This window comes from Phymastichus coffea, unplaced genomic scaffold, assembly GCF_024137745.1.
Source record: "Phymastichus coffea isolate CEN01 unplaced genomic scaffold, Cenicafe_Pcof_1.1 PCOF00006, whole genome shotgun sequence".
NCBI classification, from domain to species: Eukaryota; Metazoa; Arthropoda; class Insecta; order Hymenoptera; family Eulophidae; genus Phymastichus; species Phymastichus coffea.
In genome coordinates, this window is record NW_026706817.1 from 8636236 (window position 1) to 8653705 (window position 17470).

A 17470-nucleotide genomic window follows, 5' to 3' on the forward strand; every position below is an offset into this window, starting at 1 on the left:
AACTTCGTACGGACAAATCTAGTGGAAGGTTATCTCCCACGAATCAACGTAGGAGACGATCGAGTATACATGGGACAAGGAGTAGTAACAAATCAAAATGGAACTTGTAAAATTATGGCTGTTAATACTCATTTTAATAAGGACGTAACAATAGAAGTGGATCCGAGGGTCATACTGCCGTTCGAGCACATGAACCCCGAGGCTAGTTCGTCTTCAGAAAGTGAAGGCGAATGCACTAGTCCACAGAATGCTGAAATACAGCTCAAACGAAAATATAAGAGGTTACTTAAATTATTGAGAACAAGACATTTGGCACGAAACGAATACAGAAGTATTAAGCGTTTAATAAAACAATACCCAAATGTATTTTTACTGACAGGTGAGCCGCTACCATATACAAGTATTATTGAACATGAAATTCACCTGGAAAACAATGTGCCCATTAACGCTAAACAATATTGACATCCGCCGGCGCATAAGTAGTTTATAGAAGAACAAATTACGAAACGACTTAAGGATAGAATTATAGAGGAATCAAATTCTCCTTATAATTCGCCCTTATAGATTGTACCGAAGAAAGCCGGAAGCGATGGCAAACCGCGTTGGCGAATTGTAATAGACTTCCGTGAATTGAACAGTAGAATATTGGAGACGCTTACCCTCTCCCTAATATCGCAGATATCTTAGACCAGCTAGGATGCTGTACCTATTTTTCAACTTTCGATATTGCAAATGGCTTTCAACAAATTCCTTTGAAGGCCGAGGACAGAGCTAAAACTGCATTTTCTACTTTACGTGGACATTTTCAGTATATACGCATGCCCGAGGGTTTGGTGAACGCCCCGGCTACGTTTCAACGAATGATGGACCATTTACTAAGAGGACTGTTAAACGTTGAAATGTTAGTTTACCTTGATGATATAATAGTTTATGCAAAGGACCTGAACGTCCACGAGAGAAAGGTCAGAAAACTATTCGAAAGATTGTCTAATGCAGGATTGGTCCTACAGCCGGACAAAGTAGACTTCTTTCGTAGAGAAGTCAAATTCTTAGGACATATTATTAGCAAACGAGGCGTAGAACCGGATCCAAAATTGGCCTCTGCAGTCATGGACTTCCCACGTCCAACCGGTGTAAAAAGTATCCGTTTCCTTTTTGGGACTATCAGGCTACTATCGACGTTTTATTAAAGATTATTCGAAAATAGCAAAACCGCTGAGTGATCTAACTAAAAGAGACAGAGAATACGAATGGCGATCCGAACAAGAAGAAGCTTTCAATACACTAAAAGAACTCTTATGTAAAGCTCCCATACTGACTTTTCCCGATTTCGAGAAACCTTTCACTTTGACTACCGATGCTTCGGACTATGCTGAGTATTTATAGTCAATTTATAGTATATATATTTTGTTTTAATCTTTATTATTTATTTATTAATCACTATTATTTGCACTATTATTCTCATAATTACTACTCTGTAGATATTATCTATATTTATACATGTTGAAATTTTTTGGTATTTTTTTTTTATTTTTTTTTCTCTACGACGAATCTGTATTCTTATTCTTTACATGTGATTACATCTATTTTCAGGACTATCCTACTATTTTTTTTTCTTTCACATTAACCAATATGTGTATTCAATTCTATCTACTGTCGTTGCTATTTCTACCTTTCTTATGGACAAAAGGACAAGAAACATATACAATGGAAAAATTAGACAATAATCCTAGACTGTATTATGAACAAATGAGTCAGGTTAAAACGAAAAGTGCTGATTGGAAAGTTTATATAGCTCTCGATATCGCTTATTTAATAACACAGTCGCGACAATCGGTAGACTTCCACTCATTTTATGACAAATGTGTTATTCATCTACACAAGGCGACCTGTGCCAATACTTTGGGGGAACAGGGACTGGACCTAAAAATGAAAACTTTAAATAGTCTGCACAAGGACGTCATTTATGCTTCTAAAACAATGGGCAGTACTACTCCTCCCAAAATAAGGAGCCCACGTAGTATAAGAACTAAACGTCTAACGCCTTTTGGAGGTATTGGTACGCTTAGCCATAGCTTATTCGGACTCGTGATAGAGGACGAAACTAATGAGATAAATAAAAATATAGATCAGCTATTTGTAGATCAGAAAACTATGGCAAATCTAGTAGAAAAGAAAACTCACGTAATATTGACTGGCATGGACAAATTATATACTATGATGGACAAACATAGCGAAATTATAACACACCTAGAATCGCAAGTCGCGGACGTACTAAATAAAATGGAGGATAACCGGAAGCAATGGGACTACATTATGCTCTTGTATTCCTACGGAAGAGCACTAGAAGCACGTTTAGATCATTGTATCGATGAATTCAGAAGACTATTGTACATATTGCATAATGTCAAAGAGGGTAGGATACATCCAGATCTACTTACTACCGACATATTATATCAAATAACCTCTGATATCAAACACACATATCACGACTTGGATGTTTCGATACCTTCAGAATATGTAAGAATAGAGGAGATTGTAAAAATTTCTAAGGTAGATGCAATTCACAAATTAGGACGGACATACATAGTTTTGCATCTGCCCTTAGTGGACAGAAATTCATTAACCTTTACAGGTTGCATTCCATATTAGTTCCTCAACCATCCACATCTACTGGAAATTCAGCCTACATAAGATACAGATACCCATATCTAGCTCTGAACAATGATCTAAAACAATATATGCGTTTGGATTACGCCATTCTAAAAGAATGTATAAGTACACATTATGCATTCATTTGCCCGACCAAAACATCGCTACTGGACATTAACCTCAACCAGGATTGTGAAGTCCGAATGTTATTACAACCGTCGCAAAAAGAAATCTATAATTGCGACTTGGTAATTAGGAAACAACAAACAACGCAGTGGAATTACATCAAATCTGACGGGTCTTGGTTGTTTTCAGCGGCAAAACCCGAAAAGTTACGTATCAGTTGTATGGGTCATAAAGATGAACCTGTTCATCTGGAGGGCATTGGTATTATTAAATTAGCACCAGGATGTATAGGACACACAATTGATGCAACGCTAATGACCGAAATGGACAGAAATGCTACAGAGCAATATATCTACAAACCGGACCTTACCTTCAATGTAACTCTTCTTTATCCTATACTAAACGAATTCCCTAATATCCTCCAAATAGCGTCACTTAAACGACAAGAAACAATAAAATGGGCATCTCAATTGGTATATTAAAAATAAAGAAAGAACATTAACCGAAATAATGTACAAAATGGAAATAGTGGGCGAGCATAAACGTGTAACGTCCTATCATTCGAATCTAATTTATGGAGGGTTGGGAGTGAATGGAATTATATTCCTAACTGCTACACTCTTGCTAGCTTATAAATATTGCAAAACAAAAAAATGGGAAACATGTACTAACAACATTAATAAAAATATTAAATTGGACATGAAACAGAACCCTGCTACTATAATTACCTTCGCCAATACTCCGGAAACAACTAACATCGCTCAACACGACTTTACTAATATGTTACCCGATTCCGAAATTCCCACCTCCTCACCCGGTCGAGAGACAAAATCGGGGCTTCCGAAACAAAGTCCTGTAACAACCTAAACTACTAACTAACACAACTGGGACCATTAGTACCGGACTTTATCTCATGTATGGAAACATGATGGACGGATCTGTATTTTCTTTTTCAGCTCTAGTATTCTTCTTGGACATAATGAACAATCAGCCTGCTTTGAGTATTGATGATCCAAGAGGCATTACATTCTTGTACTCGGCCGACATAAAGCTGAGTGACTTACTCGTAAAACTGGAATCTGTAGGGACGATTATAGAATTCCATTCCATAGAAAGTATATCAGGACCGGATACAAAATTTGCTCTTTGCCGATATCAAGACACCAGACAGGCTGAAAAGGCTAGAAAGCTGCCGCAATGTATTACTGGAACTTCTCGAGAAGAAGCCGTATATTCAGCTGACTTGAGATCTCTAATATACAAGAGTGTGATAATAAAACCAAAGACACCTATTAATAAGAAAAGATTATTTTGTAGACTGCCTTGGGCAGTCCCGGAACAAAATAGGGAGGTCAAATTTTTTGAACATTTTGTCGAATTTGGACAACTATTATATCATAGAGTAGTAAGGGACAATAGAGGACGACTTTCATTGGGCTATGTACAATATTATGATGAGAAAGATGCAACTAGGGCTTTACAATACAGTAACCCTGAATATGGTGCACAATATGCTAAAGACCGTGAACAAGAGGCGGAGCGAACCGTATTATGCTGGATATGTGACGAACATGTCGATGCAAAACTAGAAGATGAACATTTCTACACTTGTAAGTGGCCAGAGGACATCGTGGTTAAACAAAAATAATTCTGCATCTAACGACAGACAACGTAAGGTTAACAAAAAACAACGTACATCCAATTCACTTGAACAACTGTCAGAAACGCCTAAATACACGTCAAATATATTGGTACAAATAACAAACACCGGTGCCGCCAGCTTCTCTGATGCATCGATCGAATCACAGACAGGACATGGAAAGGACGTTGCTGAAATATACATGAAGAAACCAAATCCAGAATCTGACTGTCCGGAACAGTCACCGAACAAGATTTGGAAATGACTGATGGAGAAATCGAGGCTGAGGTCAACTCAGAAGATTAAAAATACTTAGAAGATGCAGCTGCGTCATAAGAAAATATTTTTTTTTTGAATTCCTCTCTTTTATGAACAATTTTATATATACAATTTTGTTAATATAGTTTCGTGATGTTACGTACATTTTTATTTATCAAAATCTGTATTATTTTACTTTAAAATTTTAGCATGTAAAGTGGGTAGAAGGACAATAACTTTATAACCGGACTTCACGGACTGTCTTTATCATACATAGTTCCATTCATCCATATACTCTCTTTAAAACTCTTTTTCATTAATGTCTCTCTCTTACATATCTTTATCCTACTATTATTTCCTTCTACATGGATATAATCTTACAGGACATAGTCAGGTCACAGTAGCACCCTACCACCAAGAAGAGAACACCTTGGTGGTTACTTTCCTTTCGACTACTGTGGAGTTTGATGAGGTCCAACACTTCCAAACCTATGGACCCATCGAACAATTTCGTCAATTTGGATCTCGGCTGGATGGACACAAATCTCTCCGTATACGCTGCTGCGCTCATACGGACTATCATTCGGCTTTAAACAACTACTTGAATGATAGTATCCAGTCATTAAATCCGAACTGTTCTAGAGTTGTGGTCAGGGAACAGGAATTCGGCCACCGGGTATTCCTCCAAATCCCGGTATACTGTTCGCGAGAACAGTGTGCGATTTGTGACCAAGGAGTCTGCTGCTGAGGCTGTCTGACTATATCATAGGGTATATGGAGCCAAGGATTTCGAAGTCCATGAAACCCTATGCAACATGTAAATAGGTAGGGACTGGATGCAACCAGAGCAGTCCGAAGAACCTATGGCCTGAAATCTAAGATTCACCACTATGCTGGAAGACATTTTGGACGAGCTAGCAGCAATGCCCATGAACATTACCAATTTTTAATTTAATTTTCAGTCCTTGTAACTCTTTTTCCTTATTTTTATAATTTTTTTTTTCTCTCAATCCTTGTAAATTTTCTTTTATGTATAGTAATCATTTTGATAATATGATAGTAATCATTCTCATTGGACATATAATTCCCGAGGACGGTAATTATTCTAAGGGGGGGGAGGATGTTAAGTGACAACTTTTAAATTTTCTTAATCCTGATTAATATTGTGTATTAGTATTATGTATAATTGCGCCGTGCGTATTAGTTGTACGCATTGGGCACGCGTGGGCGGTTCAGTGGGCGCGTGGTGGCGCTCCCGCACTGCATTACTGTATCACCCACGCCTAATAATTCATTCCCGTGCGAAGGTTAATCACGGACAGTCGTGCCACAGCTTTGTTCTCTTCAGAATTACGTCATACAGATTATATTCAGTTCTTTTGTAAATTTGTCTTTCTTGTTTATAATCGGTTTTCATCTCAGTTTTCTTATCAATCAGTTTTTGTCATTAATTTCTAAAATCAACACACATATATATATATATATATATATATATATATATATATACATATATATATGTGTGTGTGTGTGTGTATGTGTGATTGTTAAATTCTTAACTATTTTGGCTTTGGTATTTTATTCTCGCGACTCTTCTTAATTTATTGTTATACTCGTAAATACCGCTCGCGCCGACCGGTCGGACTAGCGTTACACGATCTTTTCGATTACGTCGTATAATAGCCTACGCTGACGAAGTGTTTAACAATTAAGCACGTCCCCAGATAATATAATATGCATGTGTATAGGATGAATAGTACGTCTGCAATATTTTGATTATATTTAAAAGAACTTAAATTCTAATTGCTCGTCAAACGCAGCCATTACTACCTTTGATACCTTTGTCGTTAACCAGTGGAGTCGAGACTAATAAGAGTTTCGATCCATATAATTATTTTATTATATATATATGAATAATTGTGCCTATATTTGCGATAGTAATAGAAGGACCCCTATACAAATATATATTAGTTAATTGATTTTTTTTTATTACTATTTATGTCCCATAAAATATACTTATATATAAATTATATTTATCAAATAACTAGCGAGCGTTAAGTGAGCGGGGTCTCATACTTGCAGCAATTCACCACTACGAGTTGTAGTGTCACTTGTTTGCTCAAAGTACACTAACGACGTGTGTGTCTACTCGAAAATACGTCACACCGAGATATATAGATTTTTTAATTCAAATAGACGTCTATGTTAATTGTATTGCTACCGGATTTTTATGAAAGATGGAGATACTATTAAAGTTGAGTTATACAATCCGTACTTGTGTTCCATATCGACCACTCCATTTGTCGATTAATTTAACGTCTTTTAGCTTCTTTTCATCTTCCATAGTTTTTCCATATACTGAATTAACCATGAGCTTATAAAATAAATTTTCAATTTCATTTTTAGCCTCATTTCTTTTTTCAGTATTTAAATCAACGTAAATTTTAAGCCGCGGTTTTTGATGAAATTCTAAAACTCTATGTATCTTTTTCAGTTTGAATCCGTATTAGAGAGCTTGCTCTAACGCTCTATAATGAATTATGTAACGTTCTTTATCGTAAAGCGTTGTTGAAAGTCTTTTCTGTTTTGATCCGGGAGAGAAAAGTATTTATGTTTGTCATCTAGCTCTATGAGATACTCTAGATCTACTTCTAAAATATATCCAACCTCATTATCATTAGAAAAATTATGAAAATTTATTTATTCAACGTCAGAGACCCACTGGAACTTTCCATACGGTAGTGCCTCTGTCATGGCCTATCCATATGGGTTATTGGCATCAAAATATATCAATATCTTACACTACTCTTCCTTATTATATTCTACGCCCATGTAACGATTATTAGCTTTCAAATATCGATTACAACATTGGCTAACACCTCCTTGAATTCCTTTTTGAATGAATAAAACCGTATTTATATCAGTTAAGAGTTTTAATTCAATATTTGTGCACTTTAACATAAACATCCCATGATAATACTTGTGTTCTATAACAGTCCGCTGAATCAAGGTGATACGCATCTGTACAAGTTTTACGGAAATCCTCGAAGATATCAGCTAAGACTAATATATCTGTTTTTAGATATAAATAAGAATACTTTCTTAAATCTTTAATGTTAAAAATATTTCATATACTTTGCGCATGCTGATAGTCAGCCTTAGAGATATCGGTCAATTGGCTCTAGAAATTTTTAATAGTAGGTAGCTCTGTCTGTTTTAAGGGGGTATTACCAGTTATAATTTTGAAAAAATCATTTTTTTTCATTTTTCAACTAATTATGCCTTCCTAAATTTTTATTATAATATTCCAAAAAATGAAAAAGTTACAGCAATTTCAGCGCGCACGATTTTTTCGGTTGGTAAAAGGTATTTTCGGCAGCTGTTCACCGTTTACTTTCAAATAATATATAGATGCATATGTACGAGGTGTGTTCAAAAAGTAAGGTGACTTCAAATTTCACGGGCAACGTACTTACGATTATCGATTTTTTTGTTTTGTTATGTTGGTACACTCTTCCCGAATATCTGTACCAAGTTTCAAGTGTATAGAATTTTTGTTTGGTTGTGAGAGGCGTAAAGGTTATAAGTGTTTTGCGTACTCGGCAATTTCTTGCTATTGAAAAATATGGATCAAAGGATTTGCATAAAATTTTGTGTAAAAAATAAAATAAAGTGCTCCGAAACACTGGAAATGTTGACGGTGGCATACGGTGAAACTGTTCTGAGTAAAAAAAATGTTTACAAGTGGTACAAACTCTTCCAAGATGGCCGGGAAGATGCCAATGACGAGCCTCGCTCTGGACGCCCAAGCACGTCAACAACTGATGAAAACGTTCAAGCAGTGAAGAAAATTGTTCTGGAAAATCGTCGAATCACTATCAGAGAAGTTGCTGAGGATGTTGGTATATCGCTTGGCTCGTGCCATTAAATTTTTTCTAACATTTTGGGCATGAGACGTGTGTCAGCGAAGTTTGTTCCGAAATTGCTAAATTTTAACCAAAAGAACCGTCGCATGAGCATCGCTCAAGAACTGTTGAATGACGTCAACGACGACCCAGATTTACTCAAAAGGGTCATAACTGATTACAAATCATGGGTATATGGTTATGATATCGAAACCAAAGTCCAATCGTCCCAATGGAAGAGCCCAGATGAGCCAAGACCGAAAAAAGCACGCCAAGTTCGATCAAATGTCAATGTTTTGCTCACTGTTTTCTTCGATTACCATGGCATGGTGCATCAGGAGTTCTTACCATATGGACGTACGGTCAATAAACAGTATTATCTTGAAGTTATGCGCCGTTTACGAGAAGCAATACGAAGAAAACGCCCAAAATTGTGGAAAAACAATTCATGGCTTTTGCATCACGATAATGCCCCTGCTCACTCATCTTTGCTTGTGAGAGATTTTTTGGCCAAAAACAACACCACAATCATGCCTCAGCCACCATATTCACCGGATTTGGCCCCATGTGACTTTTTCTTGTTCCCACAACTAAAGAGGCCTATGAAAGGACGGAGATTTGCAACGATTGAAGAGATAAAGACTGCATCGCTGGAAGAGCTCAAGGCTATACCGAAAAGTGCTTATGAGAACTGCTTTGAGGATTGGAAAAACCGTTGGCATAAGTGTATTGTATCTGAGGGGGGATTACTTTGAATGGGACAACATAAATATTGATAAATAAATAAATATTTTTTCTTAAAAATACAAAATCACCTTACTTTTTGAACACACCTCGTATATCACAATACACACTGTTGGCTTAAAAAAATGCGCCTATACAGGGTGTCCGAAAAGTAACGATACACCTGAGAAATTTTCTAAGCCGGTTATTTTTTTAACTGGGTGAAGGTTGTTCTTGAAGTAACTTTTTATGAGGAATCCGATGGTAACCTTGGATTTGACCTTGAACCTTATTTTCAAGGTTATTTTGAGGTCAACCTCATTTTTTTAAATGGAAACCCCTATTTTTTATGGCGGAATCGGAAAGAGCGGAAAATTTTACGTCCAGATATGTATTGAGGTATGAGGTTGAGGTAACCCTTAGAGGTCAACTAGAGGTTAAAGTATGAATTCTTAAAAATCACGCGAATTCAGTGGTTAAACAAAACAAACAAAAGGATAACCCCAGGTAACTTTCAACGGTGCTCTTTAATTTGTCCTTGAACCTCATTTTCAAGGTTATTTTGAGGTCAACCTCATTTTTTTTAATGGGTATCCCTATTTTTTATGGTGGAATCGAAAAAAGTGAAGACTCTCACGTATGGATGAGTTGAGGTTTGAGGTTAATGTGACCTCTAGGGGTCAGATTAAGGTCGAACTGTGGCTTTGTAAGAGTACCGGGATTTTAGTGGTACAAGGAAGCAAATAAAGGTCATGGAAACCCCCATTTTCGACAGCGGCAATCGAAAGAGCAGAAAATTTCACATCCAAATATCTACTTAGATCATAAGTCAAAGGCGAACTTAAAGTTTAAGGTCAGTCGAAGGTCATCCAAACTTAAAGACGCCCTAAAATTTTTTAAAGTTTTTTTCATAATGGAGAAGGGTATTTATTTAGTAATTGCCCATCGGAGATCCGTGACCTTGAATTTAACCTTCAACCTCATTATCAAGGTTTTTTCAAGATCAATTTTTTTTACTTTTAGCGTTACCCAGGAACAACGACGTGGACGTAGTAAAATCTGTCCCCTTGCGGTGCCTTTATTTTCGTGAGTTCCCCTCGCCTCTCACGATCGGGGTGCTTGATTTTTGTGAGTTCCCCTCGCCTATCAACAATGATTTTTTACGCTTATTTTCTTAATAACTTGATTAGCCGGTTAAACTCCTTCCTATCCACCGATTATCAAACACCTCATCTAAGTAAATTCGAACGTCTCGTCCATAGTGAGCTGCAACACCATCCTGCTGATACCATGTATTTTCGAAGTTGTCTCCGACTATTTCTCTAATTGCTGGAACTATTTGATTACGAAGCATCTCTTCATAATTTGAGCGTTTAAGTTACCATCAATAAAGAATGGCCCTATGATTCGATTATTCACTATTCCAGCCCAAACATTCAACTTCTGCGGATATTGCGATTTATCTTCTCGCATCCAGTGTGGATTTTCCGCAGCCCAGTATCTGCAATTATGTCGATTTAATGTTCCGTCAAGTTGAAAAGTTGCTTCATCAGAGAAAACTATGTTTGATGGAAGTTTTGGATTTTCAATTATGCGTGCCATCATATCTTCACAAAACTCAACACGACCATCGAAATCGTCTTCATTCAACTTGTGAACCAGGTGTACTTTAAACGGATGGAATTTTGCTGTTTTTAAAATGATATGTACGGACGATGTACTTATGTCATGCTCTTGAGCAACTCTGCGGATGGAATTATGTGGATTTTCAGTGAATGATAATAGAACATTTAATAAATTCTCTTCATTTGTTGCTGAGCGTGGTCTGCCTGACTTAGGTAGATTTCTGACATGGCCAAAATTTACAAACCTTGAAATAGTATTCTGAACAGTAGACACAGCAATTGGAGTTCTATTAACCTGAAATGTCTCATTAAAAAGATTTCTCACTGCCCTGTAAGATCTTTCTACTCCACCCCAGCCTCTCATCATAAGAAGTGATATTTTTTCTCGTTCAGTGAGGCGTTCCATTTTAAGTCAGCGAATCGAAATTTACTCAAAAATCAATCAGAATTAAAAACAAAAAGTTTGCAACCCAAATAAATGTTTTCAGAAAATGAAAATTATAATTTGAGTACTTTTACAAAAAAGTTCTACTACAGTCCGACTAATGCACTAATGCTTTATGGAGATTTTCGAATGGTAAAATCTTTTCAAATATGTTGCTTTTTTAAATATTAATTTTTGAAAATGCAATTGTCCCGAAGAATAAGCTCAAAACGATAAAGTTAGGCATAGTACATTTCCTAAGGATAGAACCAAGTGAAATTGTTGGTGGATTTTCAATGAATAGGTATGGGATAGTAACCTTAAAAAGTTTAACCGGCTAATCAAGTTATTAAGAAAATAAGCGTAAAAAATCATTGTTGATAGGCGAGGGGAACTCACAAAAATCAAGCACCCCGATCGTGAGAGGCGAGGGGAACTTACAAAAATAAAACACCCCAAGGGGACAGATTTTACTACGTCCACGTCGTTGTTCCTGGGTAACGCTAAAAGTAAAAAAAATTGATCTTGAAAAAACCTCGATAATGAGGTTGAAGGTTAAATTCAAGGTCACGGATCTCCGATGGGCAATTACTAAATAAATACCCTTCTCCATTATTGAAAAAACTTTAAAAAATTTTAGGGCGTCTTTAAGTTTAGATGACCTTCGACTGACCTTAAACTTTAAGTTCGCCCTTGACTTATGATCTAAGTAGATATTTGGATGTGAAATTTTCCGCTCTTTCGATTGCCGCTGTCGAAAATGGGGGTTTCCATGACCTTTATTTGCTTCCTTGTACCACTAAAATCCCGGTACTATTACAATGCCACAGTTCGACCTTCATCTGACCCCTAGAGGTCACATTAACCTCAAACCTCAACTCATCCATACGTGAGAGTCTTCACTTTTTTCGATTCCGCCATAAAAAATAGGGGTACCCATTAAAAAAAATGAGGTTGACCTCAAAATAACCTTGAAAATGAGGTTCAAGGACAAATTAAAGAGCACCGTTGAAAGTTACCTGGGGTTATCCTTTTGTTTGTTTTGCTTAACCACTGAATTCGCGAGATTTTTAAGAATTCATACTTTGACCTTCAGTTGACCTCTAAGGGTTACCTCAAGCTCATACCTCAATACATATCTGGACGTAAAATTTTCCGCTCTTTCCGATTCCGCCATAAAAAATAGGGGTTTCCATTTAAAAAAATGAGGTTGAGCTCAAAATAACCTTGAAAATGAGGTTCAAGGTCAAATCCAAGGTTACCATCGGATTCCTCATAAAAAGTTACTTCAAGAACAACCTTCACCCGGTTAAAAAAATAACCGGCTTAGAAAATTTCTCAGGTGTATCGTTACTTTTTGGACACCCTGTATATGGTCCAGGGATAACAGACTGAGCACTTGTAAGTAATAAATATTTCGTTTTTTATACAATTATTGAATATATTCTGTAACGTGGTGATTACTCCGTTTTTATTCCTTAAATCATTCTACATGCAATCATATCAGAATGCGCGCGGTAACATAAAAATATTCGAATTTATTAACCGGAGAGCAGAAGGGAACGGGAGTCAGTCAACCAACTTACTACTAGCTAGAAATGATAACAGTAAAATTATCGTTTGAATCACATGCAAGTTAGTTTATTTCTCTATACGAGGTCTGTCTGGAAAGTATCGGGCCTACGTTTATATCTTCACGCCATAGTGTTCGGGTAACCTCTACCGGACAGAAACATCAACAGTAAAGCCTCACGAATCTATTGGTTACTTACTGATACCCGCCGGACGTATAGTTCATGGGCAGCGTGTCTTTGTTTACAGTGCCTTTTTCACGTTCGTCGGATTTTGATATTGTCAAAAATGACTGAAAAACAAGATCAACGAATTTGCATCAAATTTTGCTTTCAACACGCAAAAACGAGTTCGGAAACTATTGAAATGATGCAAAAGGCCTTCGAAAGCGAGTGTATGAGCAAAACACGAATAAAAGAGTGGTATAAACGGTTCAATGATGGTCGCACTTCTGTCGATAGTGATTGTCGTTCCGGCGGACCTTCGACGACAAAAACCGCAGATAATATTGAGCGGGTGTGACTTGCAATCGAACAAGATCGTCGTATGACTGTGCGAGAACTAGAAGAAGACCTTGGGATACCAAAAACTATCATTTCAGATATTTTAACCGAAAATTTAGGAATGAAACGCATGTGTGCAAAATTCATCCCAAAATTGCTCACAGCAGAGCAGAAGAACATTCGCTTAGAAATCGCTCTGGACAATCTGGAAATGGTCAATAATGATGATAATGTGCTTAGAAAAGTTATTACAGGCGATGAATTATGGGTTTATGGTTATGATCCTGAAACAAAACAACAATCTTCACATTGGAAGCATTCTGAATCGCTAAAACCAAAAAAAGCACGTCAAAGTCGGAGCAATGTTAAGTCAATTTTGATTGTTTTTTTCGATTGTGAAGGTGTTGTACATCACGAATATGCACCAACAGCTTAGACAAGTGATTAACTAAGCAAGTCTTTCCTTTCCTATTGTAATTTACGCTCGAGTCATAAAACATTTCGCGCTATGAGAAACTTGGGCTGAATTATATCCTTTTTACAAGAAAGACTTAAGCTCTATTTATGGGACACTTCGCATAATAAGAAACTAGGGTAAAGCCAATAACCTAATAACTCAATTCAAACAATCATGGATATTTTATTTATAATTTCATTCCAAACTCAATATTCATAAACATTTTCATAGTTAAAAGGAATTCTTACTAATTAACGCGACAGATCATTAGAGTACGAACAAAATAATAAGTATTAGGTGATATTAACATCACAAACTAAAGAAGATAAATATTTAATCCACACATAGTGGAATTTCAATTCGAAATCTTCATTGTCAATGGGCTTATGAGAATTTTGCAATTCATTTTTATCAATGTAATCACTGCAGTAAAAGAAGATTTATATGCATAGTTTGCTTTGTCTTCGTTAAATAATAAGGTGAGATTTCAAATTTTTATCTATGTTTCTTAAATATATATAAATTTATAGAAATACAATTCAATCGTTCAAATTTAGAAATACTATTAGTCTGTACCGGAAAACTTATGCCATCGAATTTTAATAATACATATCATCTACATAGGATTGATAATTGACTTCGACTCTTTCACTACGACATTTAACTGCATGAAGACAGGCAAGCGCTAACCATTTGCAACATTCATTATCAGTATTTTGAACATTAACGCATGCGCTTTTATCAGCTATTTCTTTTGGTAATGAAATATATGAGCCAGCTTTGAGAGGATTATATTGATTTATATTAATTATATTTTCAATGATATTTTTGAATGACTATCCTAAATCTCTATCTTGAAATTCTTCTATATTCTTGAGTATAATGTCTTCGATATGGTTCGTAAATCATACTTTTAGATTAGACGTTTTATGAAGGAAACCATTGTCTGTATTGATATACTTGATTTGAATATCCTCTACATTGTCTTTTTTAATAATAAAGTAAGTTGAAATTTTTGTATATAACTTTAGAGCTTTACGTATAGCAAAATATTTCGGTTTTTGAGTATGTAAATGTTTATTTACTGTTTTTAAAAATAACTTTATGTCTGTATATCCTTGATTTATGATGACTGCACTAGTAATACGTGTTCCAAAGGCAGAATTAATTTCTCGTCATACAACCCCATCTCCTTGAATTTGATTTGGACTTTCTCGTAATGTGTGTGTATTTCCTCCAACTTTTATTGAAGTACTCAATTTGACTTCGATAGAATTTAAATGAGAATAAATTCATCTACATCTGCATTTGGATCGTAATAAGTTTTCCAAATATTCAGCACTGCATCTGACAAAGTACAAAACAGAAGTCATTTTGTTAGTAAGTTATATAAGATAACTGTATATTACAATCGAATATTTACTTCGATATATCAAATAACTGTATGTTATTTCAATCGAATTCGATATCTATCTAGGAGTTATTACTACTACTACTGCTGCTGCTACTACAATCACTACTAGTAGTAGTACTTCTGAGGAAGGATGGGTTAACTGAGCTATGCTTGTTGGCTCTCGGGAAAAAAGTGCAACTTCTGTCGAACAAAGATAGCTTTTTTAAGCAAGATGATGGCACTGTAGGCAGTGGTTTCAGCGCTGTAGCCTATGAAGAAGGTAACAAAATGGAAAAGTTTGGAGGGAGGGGGTATGACGACTATGACGCCTTCCACTTTTGAATACTGATGAGGTACGTATAGACTTTATATAGAACAAACTCATACACATACTCTAATAACAGATTTGATATTTCATAGAGATCACATTAACTTCTTTATGTTTTCAAATAGATTATGTATTAGATATTCAAGGCTTTCAAGGCTCAAACAAGTATTTTTTATGTAAAGAACTCACTTACTTACTATTAGATATTGATATTTTTCCAACTGTACTTTTCTTTAAACCGCTGCATCATTGGCTTAAATTGCCTTTCCTATGTCGTAAAGTGAATAAATGGTTAGAAATGTTTCATCATGGTGTATTGTGGAAATCTGGCATTACACTATATAAAATTTTACCATGTGTTTTGAGCAATTATTTACATAATTCTAGAAATATTTATATAAACGGATTGCAAAAAAAACAATGGCTTCAAAAAATGCTACCTGAAAAGTAAATATAAAATAAATGTTTTTCTGTTATATAGTCAAAGATTAGAATCATTATTAATTAGAAACTTTTTTTTCCTTTTACAGAAAAATTTTTTATTTTGAAAGCAACATGAGATATCCGTCATTGAGAGAATTACCTTTGCCATTAAAAACGTTATGTATATATCATTACGGTAATCGAGCTAACTTTGTATATGCCGTTAAAAATGTACAAAAATTTAATTCTAAGGCATCAGTGAAATTGATAGTAATATATATAAAAATTCATGTAAATATTTCAAAATAGCTACGTTGACTACTGAAAATAAAGATTATAGACAAACCATTCTGTATTCAATGTATAATTGAATAATAAATTAGTAATATAATTATATGAAAAGTCTATAAGTTCTACCAATTAATATTCGAATAAAATTAACTATGGGGTTGTAAGGGTTCCGAAATCGAATAAGGCTATTATAGCGCTTACTTAGATATACAGCATTGCAGTCTATCTAACTACGGGATTTGGAATAAGAAGGAAGCATACAACATCTCAAGACGGAAGCAGTCTAGAGACTGAGTTAGCAGTCTCCAGTTCTCAGCTAGAGCTAGCACACGCTCCCCACTACTGCGCTACCAAGCCACGCTAAATCAGAACGAGAGAGAGAGAGATAGCTAGCTCGCGCCCTTGCCTTATGTCAAATATACAGGATGTCCTATTTTAAAGGAACCACCCCGAAATTTTCGACGATTGGTGTTGTACAAAAAAATTGTTCAGACAACAGTTGTTTGGGACAATGGGGGCAACCTTTTTGTGAAATCCGATTAGACCTTGAGACTCATTTTCAAGGTCATTTTAAGGTCAAAGTCCTTTTTTGAATAGGAACCCATATTTTTGATCCCGGAATCGGAAAGAGCGAAAAATTCTACGTTCAGATAACGTATTATGTGTGGGTTGCGGTTAACCCCCCCCCCTCGCATAAGGTCATGTAGGGGTCAAATTTATGATTTTCTTCATCCTTGTACAGATATGATCGGGCAAGAGTAAGGTTAATTGTAATAACCCAATTACTCGATAACCCAATTACTCGATAACCTAAATAACCCAATAATCCAATAACCCGATAACCCCAATAATTCAATAACCTCAATATCCCAAAAAATTGTCATACAACAGTGACCTTGAGCTTAAATTTCAAGTTGATTATCAAATTTGACTTCATGTATTCAAAGCCTTCATGAGAAGTGTCATTTTCCATTTTGTAGGATAACACGTTATTTCCATTCTTTTTTCTGGTGTGCTTCCGGACAAGCCTACAAAGTTTCAACTAAATTGTTTAATAACATTTTTTTAGTATTGTTTATGACAATAGTGATTTGCGAAAAGTCCTTCTCAGGATAGTTCAAGTGTAATTTTCTTAGTCGACTTAAAAGGAGGGA

At 35.7% G+C, this 17470-nt stretch overlaps 1 protein-coding gene across 1 annotated transcript in view; it reads right to left on the reverse strand.

The window, feature by feature from the left end:
- LOC131668442 (putative aldehyde dehydrogenase family 7 member A1 homolog) overlaps positions 1 to 17470 on the reverse strand; it is a 787423-nt gene that overhangs the window by 316294 nt on the left and 453659 nt on the right. The window lies entirely within an intron of this gene.